This window comes from Argopecten irradians, chromosome 13, assembly GCF_041381155.1.
Source record: "Argopecten irradians isolate NY chromosome 13, Ai_NY, whole genome shotgun sequence".
In the NCBI taxonomy this organism is placed as follows: domain Eukaryota; kingdom Metazoa; phylum Mollusca; class Bivalvia; order Pectinida; family Pectinidae; genus Argopecten; species Argopecten irradians.
In genome coordinates, this window is record NC_091146.1 from 36,650,298 (window position 1) to 36,658,375 (window position 8,078).

An 8,078-nucleotide genomic window follows, 5' to 3' on the forward strand; every position below is an offset into this window, starting at 1 on the left:
TGGGACAACCATACAGCTGTGATTAATAATCTTAAGTTTTGACGGAAGTTTATTCTGAATGAAACCCTTACAGTCAATTTTTTAGGAATAATCGTCTTTATTTTCGAATAGTCCCATATTTAAATTGAAAGGCATTTACTTAATCTTTTAGGGCTTCATTTTTTGTTTAAATAATAACACCGTCATGATAAAGTCACTATGTTTTATAAACATTATGGAATTTACATGAAGCGTGCTATGATGTTTTCACAAACTCATACACCACAGCAGTGAAATGAGGATATTTTCTGTATATCCCATTCAACTTCAGATCTGTGTTCAGGAATCCAAGTGTTACTTTCAAGTGCGGACTTTTCAAAACCGGTACAGTTTACAGATATATTAGACTGTAACAACATTCTTTCGAGACCGGCTTATTTTCGATCCAGGCTTGTTATCGGCTTATTTTCGATCCAGGCTTGTTATCGGCTTATTTTCGATCCAGGCTTGTTATCGGCTTATTTTCGATCCAGGCTTATTATCGGCTTATTTTCGATCTGGGCTTATTACATCCTCGATACTCCAGAGGTTTCGATCACTTACGATCTCTACAACCCCTGGACTATCTCATAGTGAAATTGAAGGCAGCTCAGCTGAAAATATTTGACCAATCACAGGACCAGCAAAGATTTCCTTTGAAGACTACAGAGAGAGCGACGCCAAACTTCAAAGCCACATAGTCAACCACAGTGTACCGTTATACGGCTCTTTTGATGTACATCAAATGACTAAATTACCTGTTCTGTTCTGTTGCCTCCAGTTTTTTACGATGAGATAGTCCAGGGGTGTAGAGATCGTAAGTGTGATCGGAACCCCTGGAATATCGAGGATGGGGCTTATTATCGATATACATGATGTATATATATGTGTGTATTTCATATTAAGGTGATTTTTCATAAACAGATATATATTTAAAGATGCTCCACCGCTGACAAATGGTATTTTTTCACTATCAAAAACAGGAGCAGACGATTTTGTAACTTTCTTCAGTGTAAAAAGTTACATTACTTTACACCATTACCACCATTGAAAAGTTTGAGCTTCTAATTTTACTTTAAGTTAAAAATATGAAAAATAATTAATTGCATCCCGAAAAAATTCCGTGGCACTATATCTTATATAGAATGAAGTAATGATTCCGCATGCACCAAAGGAAAAATAAATTATTTAAAGTCATTTTTTTGTGTTAATTAGGCATATATATACACGATTACACACCAATTATTGTTCAAATAATGAATATCATTTATGCTCTGTCGGCGGTGGAGCATCTTTAATAATTTTGAGATCAAAACATTTATATGTCAGTCTATTCTCTGTTAAATGCAGACATTTTATTAATAAATATGGCAAATATATACAAACTCGTACCCAAACAAACTCGTACCCAAACAAACTCGTACCCACATTTGGCGAACTCGTACCCAAGCATGGCGAACCCGTACCCAAGTTTGGCGACCCCCGTACCCATGGAATTTGGCGAACTCGTACCCATTATAAAAGTTAAACTTCATGTATTTATTTCTGATTTATATAAAAACTTAATATATAAAACTGCGGGTTAGCCAATCATGGGTACGAGCTCGCCAAATATTTTGGGTACGGGTTGGTGGGTACGAGTTGGAATGGGTACGGGTTAACTATACCCCATATACAATAGCATGATCATTGTACAATACATTATTTCAAGTGTGTAAAACTTTTATGGTTCAGCCATAATAAAAGTTCATGTTTCTTTTCGGAAAATTACATTGTTGTTGTTGATAACTATACATCAGGTAACATGTAATTTTGTCTACAGACATTTTAGTGTCATCGTGATGCTGTTGTCTGTTTATATAACATGTTTATCTTCTTTAACTCTAGGCAATATTTGTTTCTGAATTATATTTATAATTCGCTTTAAATACATATTTATGTATATGTTGTAATTCTAAGCAATGAAAGTCTTTTTTTCTAAATTATATTTATATGTTCTTTAATCTATGCAATAAAAGTGTTTTTTCTAAGTTTTTAGATATACATGTATATGTTGTAGCTTTAAGCATTAAAAGTTCCTTATTCTAAGTTTTATACTTTGTGATTTATTTCTTTACATCTGGGCCACGGTGGCCGAGTGGTTAAGATTTCTCGACGTAGGCCTATTGCCACAAGCCCTCCTCTGGGCCGCGAGTTCAACTTCCATGCGGGGCATTGTCCAGGTACTGACCGGTGGTCGGTGGTTTTTCTCCTGGTACTCATGCTTTCCTTTACCAACAAACCTGGCACGTCCTTACATGACCCTGTTATAAAACTCAAAACCCTTCTTTTCACTCACGTTGTTGTCATAATGATAAGGGAGATAACTCCATTGTCAAAGGTACTCTATTTATACTCGGTACTTTCTGATATAATCTAAGATGACTGCCTGTCCAAGGGAACATATATAATTATGAGAAATATCTCCTTCGTTCCTTTCGAGAATTAGCTGTAACAAGAATCTTTTACAGACGGACGGACGGACGGAAGGCGATCTGAATAGCCCACCAGCTCATGATGGTGGGCTGAAAAGTTGAATTCTTTTTATAGTTATTTCCATTTTGCCAGGCATTTTACTTCAATCTTTTTGCTTCATCTTTCTTTGTATAAATACCTTGTCATCCCGACTAAAAGGTCCACTACCTTTTCGAAACATTTTTCAGTAAATAACATGAAGCGTCTAAGATGATGTTTCAACACCAAACAAATGCAATATTTTCTGTATAATCCATATCAACATTTCGACGTCTGTTCGTCTGGATAGTCAACTAACGCGCGGTAATTAGGACGTCGGCGGGAAACATAAGACGACCTGGGTTATGAAAATCATAACTATTGGTTTATTTTAATTAGATTGTTCAGAAGTTAATGATAAGTGTAGTATTAACAGTAAACTAACAACTATTGCGACTCTACAAAATTATCAATTCCGTTTTTACAGTTGACCATTTTAATTTACCAATTAAAAGCATTTTCGAAAAGGTAGTGGACAATTACCTTAATCTGATGTTAACAATAAAAAATCTCTTGAACTTAGATTCACATCGAAAATTGCCCCAGCCTCCCTAATCCCTGAACCAACAATATGTGCTGTTACGTACACTTTTAAAGTTTAATCATTTGTTTAAAGATGCTCCACCGCTGACAAATGGTATTTTATCACTATCAAAAACAGATGCAGACGATTTAGTATTTTTCTTCAGTTTTAAAAGTTACTTAGTTTTCACCATTACCAGCATTGAAAAGTTTTAGCTACTAATTTTACCTCAAGTTAAAAATATAAAAAAAAATTAATTAATTGCATCCCGAAAAACTTCCGAGGTACTATACCCTATATGGAATGCAGTACTGATTACGCATGCACCAAAGGCAAAATAAATTATTTTATATTATGTTTTGTGTTTATTAGATATATATACATACACGATTAAACACCAATTATTGTTCAATTAAATGATGAATATAATTTATGCTCTGTCGGCGGGGTGGAAAAAAATATTTACAAAAAGCCTGAAATCATAAATCTTATTTTCTACATAAAAAACCATAGACTTAGATAGGTTGCTGATAAAAACAGCAGGCCCACTACCTTTCCGGAGCAAAATTTAAAGGTTTTCTTAAAAAACATTAATAACATAAGAAAATACATATCGATGACTAAGATGAGGTAACAACACCAAACATATATGCAAAATTTTCGACGTAATATATGATATCTGTGGAGATTCATTTCGCTGTTTTTCCGTCTGGCGCAGTGATATTCAACTACCGCACGGTATTTAGGACGACGGCGGGAAACATAAGACGACCCGCGTTATGAAAATTAACATTTTATCTATTTTAATTAAATGATGATGAGTGCAGTATTAACGGTAAATTACTAATTTTTGCGACTCTACAAAAATATCTATCTCGTTTTACATCTCCATTTGAAAAATAAAAGCCGTTTCGGAAAGATAGTGGGCCTTTAACAAAATAGTATATGCCATCGTAGCAAAGATTTTGTTTAAAGACTTTTCTTATTTTCTCGCGCTATATTTATTGACTATTGTATATTCTATTACGTCAAAAATAACATCTAAAGGTGAAACCAGCAGCTAAATTCAAAATACAATTTACAATAATGTACAGAGATATGGTTTACAATATCTAGTATCTACAGAATTTTTTACGGTTATGGTATAAGAATAATTGAGAAATTTAAACTGTTACTTATCTGTATACGAATATCATTGTTTAATGTTTAATCCTTCCGGGCTCCCAATTAATAATGTTCACAAATCCACGAGGAATATGTTTCAGGAAATAATATATCCACACAATGTGCTGTAATAATCCAGAATTAGAGTATGAGTATACACTGTAGCACTCGCATTCAAAAATATATGGCTTTGTACAATACTAGTTCTTCATGGCAATAGGCTACAGGAGTTGTCTCCCTTATTTAATGCCATAATCCGCTATACCTGTCTATATTATTAGACTTTTTATTTATTATTTTTTGTCTAATAGGCAAATTTTTTTAAATATTTTTTTATTTTTTTCCCAATTTCATTGATACATAATATCTCATTCACACATCATCGTCCTCATCCTCATCAATTAATTCACATCATTCACAACATCAATCATCCTTACAAAACAATAATTATCCTCACAAATACACCAATATTGAACACAAACAATACATGATACCATCATCATCATCATCATGTCATCTTCATCATCATCATCATCATCATCATGATATCATCATCATGTCATCTTCATCATCATCATCATCATCATCATCATATCACCACCACCATCATCATCATCATCATCATGTCATTTTAATCATCATTTTCATCATCATCATCATCATCATCATCATCATCATCATCATCATCATCATCATCATCATCATCACCACCATCATCATTATAATCATCATCATAATCATCATCATCATCATCATCATCATCATAATCATCATCATGTCATTTTCATCATCATGATGTCAAATTATCATCATCATCACCACCATCATCATCATCATCATCATCATCATCATCATCATCATCATCATCATGTCATTTTAATCATCACCATCATCATCATCATCATCATCATCATCATCATCATCATCATCATCACCACCATCATCATCATCATCATCATGTCATTTTCATCAACACATCAGACTAGGTTGAATTTAACTCCTGTATTTATTAAAAACACCAAACGCGGTTGAATGTAACTCCTATACACTCAAACACATCAAGTTAGGTTGAATTTAACCCCTGTATACTCAAACACTTTTTTTTCAATTTGTAATGATATAAACTAGGAGACATTTTGTATATGATATTTATCAATATCTAGCTTGATGTTTTATGATATCATCATCATTAAATAAAAATAGCAATTGAGATTACAATGTGTTTATGTATATATATATATGATAAATTTAAAGAAAAATCCTTACGGACGAAATCTATAAGAAATAAAAACAATAACGACTGACTAGTGAGCGCTTTCGCCCCATTCAAGGGAAAAGTCTGAAGAGCTCCCTTGAATGGGGCGAAAGCGCTCACTAGTCAGTCATTATTGTTTTTATTTCTTATATATATATATATTTATTTGTATGTACTGTTAATATGTAAGGAGTCCGATTGTCTTTAACATCCGACAATAAAATATTCTGAAATGAAAAAACGTCAAACTAGATTGAATTTAACTCCCGTATACTCAAACACATCAAACTGGGTTGAATGTAATTCATGTATACTTAAAGACATCAAGCTAGGTTGAATTTAACCCCTGTATGCTCAAAAACGTCAAACTGTGTTGAATTTTACTCCTGTAGACTCAAATACATCAAACTGGGTTAAATGTAATTCCTGTATACTTAAAGACATCAAGCTAGGTTGAATTTAACCCCTGTATGCTCAAAAACGTCAAACTGTATTGAATTTTCCTCCTGTAGACTCAAATACATCAAACTGGGTTGAATGAAAATCATGTATACTCAAAAACATCAAACTAGATTGAATTTAACCCCTGTATGCTCAAAAACGTCAAACTGTGTTGAATTTTACTCCTGTAGACTAAAACACGTCAAACTGGGTTGAATGTAATCCATGTAGACTCAAAGATATCAAACTAGCTATAGGTTCACTTGAATTGAACCCATGTATAATGCTCAAAAACGTCAAACTGGGTTGAATTTAACTTCTGTGTATTCAAAAACTAAAACAATGGGTTGAATTTAACTCATGTATATTCAAAAACTTTCTAACTGTGGTAACATTTGTGTTTGGGTTCAGTTCCTTAGAAGCCAATTGGAAATTGACCTTTCAAGCCGAGGTCTACATCAAGCTGGGTTGAATTTTAATTCCTGTATGCTCAAAAACATCAAGCTGGGTTGAATTTTAATTCCAGTATACTCAAAAACATCAAACTAGGTTGAATCTAACTCCTCTTTACTCAAAAACAGCAAACTGCGATAAAGTTAACATTTTGCATTTTGTTTACCTTTCAGTTCTGTGGCAGCCAAAATGACCTTAACGCACATAATGGAGATGGCCGCCTCTAAGGTTGGTACCAGGACGATTGTCGCCAACTTCGACTCCAAAGAACTCGTCGGTATCAATGGCAGCTGTGAAGTGATGGTCAAAGCCAAGTGATACACCGGCTGATGGAATCTACGGCATTAGGCCCGTACATGGTCAATATGCTGCTACGAAAATGTACTCCATTTGTTTGTTTGTCAATAATAGGAATCAATGGGCGAAAATATTGATAATAAGCCATGGTTTAAATTTGATTTATTTGTTTTGTAGAAGCCCCAGGCAAGTTTTCGAGACCGGACTATTAAATCAGTCTTATTTTCGAAGTCAAGATTGCTGAGAGGCGTGATCGAGAGGCTTACTTACTCTTATTCTTGAAACCTTACGCAGGTGTTTAAAATAAAACAAAAAATGATAAAGTAATAAATATGAACACATTTGATAGAACAAATATGGACGCTTAGTATGTATGTATGTACAAAACAATAACACCACAGCGTGCTATGACGAGTTTATATTGGTCAATTATACTGACCGGTGGTCGGTGGTTTTTCTCCTGGTACTCATGCTTTCCTTTACCAACAAACCTGGCACGTCCTTACATGACCCTGTTATAAAACTCAAAACCCTTCTTTTCACTCACGTTGTTGTCATAATGATAAGGGAGATAACTCCATTGTCAAAGGTACTCTATTTATACTCGGTACTTTCTGATATAATCTAAGATGACTGCCTGTCCAAGGGAACATATATAATTATGAGAAATATCTCCTTCGTTCCTTTCGAGAATTAGCTGTAACAAGAATCTTTTACAGACGGACGGACGGACGGAAGGCGATCTGAATAGCCCACCAGCTCATGATGGTGGGCTGAAAAGTTGAATTCTTTTTATAGTTATTTCCATTTTGCCAGGCATTTTACTTCAATCTTTTTGCTTCATCTTTCTTTGTATAAATACCTTGTCATCCCGACTAAAAGGTCCACTACCTTTTCGAAACATTTTTCAGTAAATAACATGAAGCGTCTAAGATGATGTTTCAACACCAAACAAATGCAATATTTTCTGTATAATCCATATCAACATTTCGACGTCTGTTCGTCTGGATAGTCAACTAACGCGCGGTAATTAGGACGTCGGCGGGAAACATAAGACGACCCGGGTTATGAAAATCATAACTATTGGTTTATTTTAATTAGATTGTTCAGAAGTTAATGATAAGTGTAGTATTAACAGTAAACTAACAACTATTGCGACTCTACAAAATTATCAATTCCGTTTTTACAGTTGACCATTTTAATTTACCAATTAAAAGCATTTTCGAAAAGGTAGTGGACAATTACCTTAATCTGATGTTAACAATAAAAAATCTCTTGAACTTAGATTCACATCGAAAATTGCCCCAGCCTCCCTAATCCCTGAACCAACAATATGTGCTGTTACGTACACTTTTAAAGTTTAATCATTTGTTT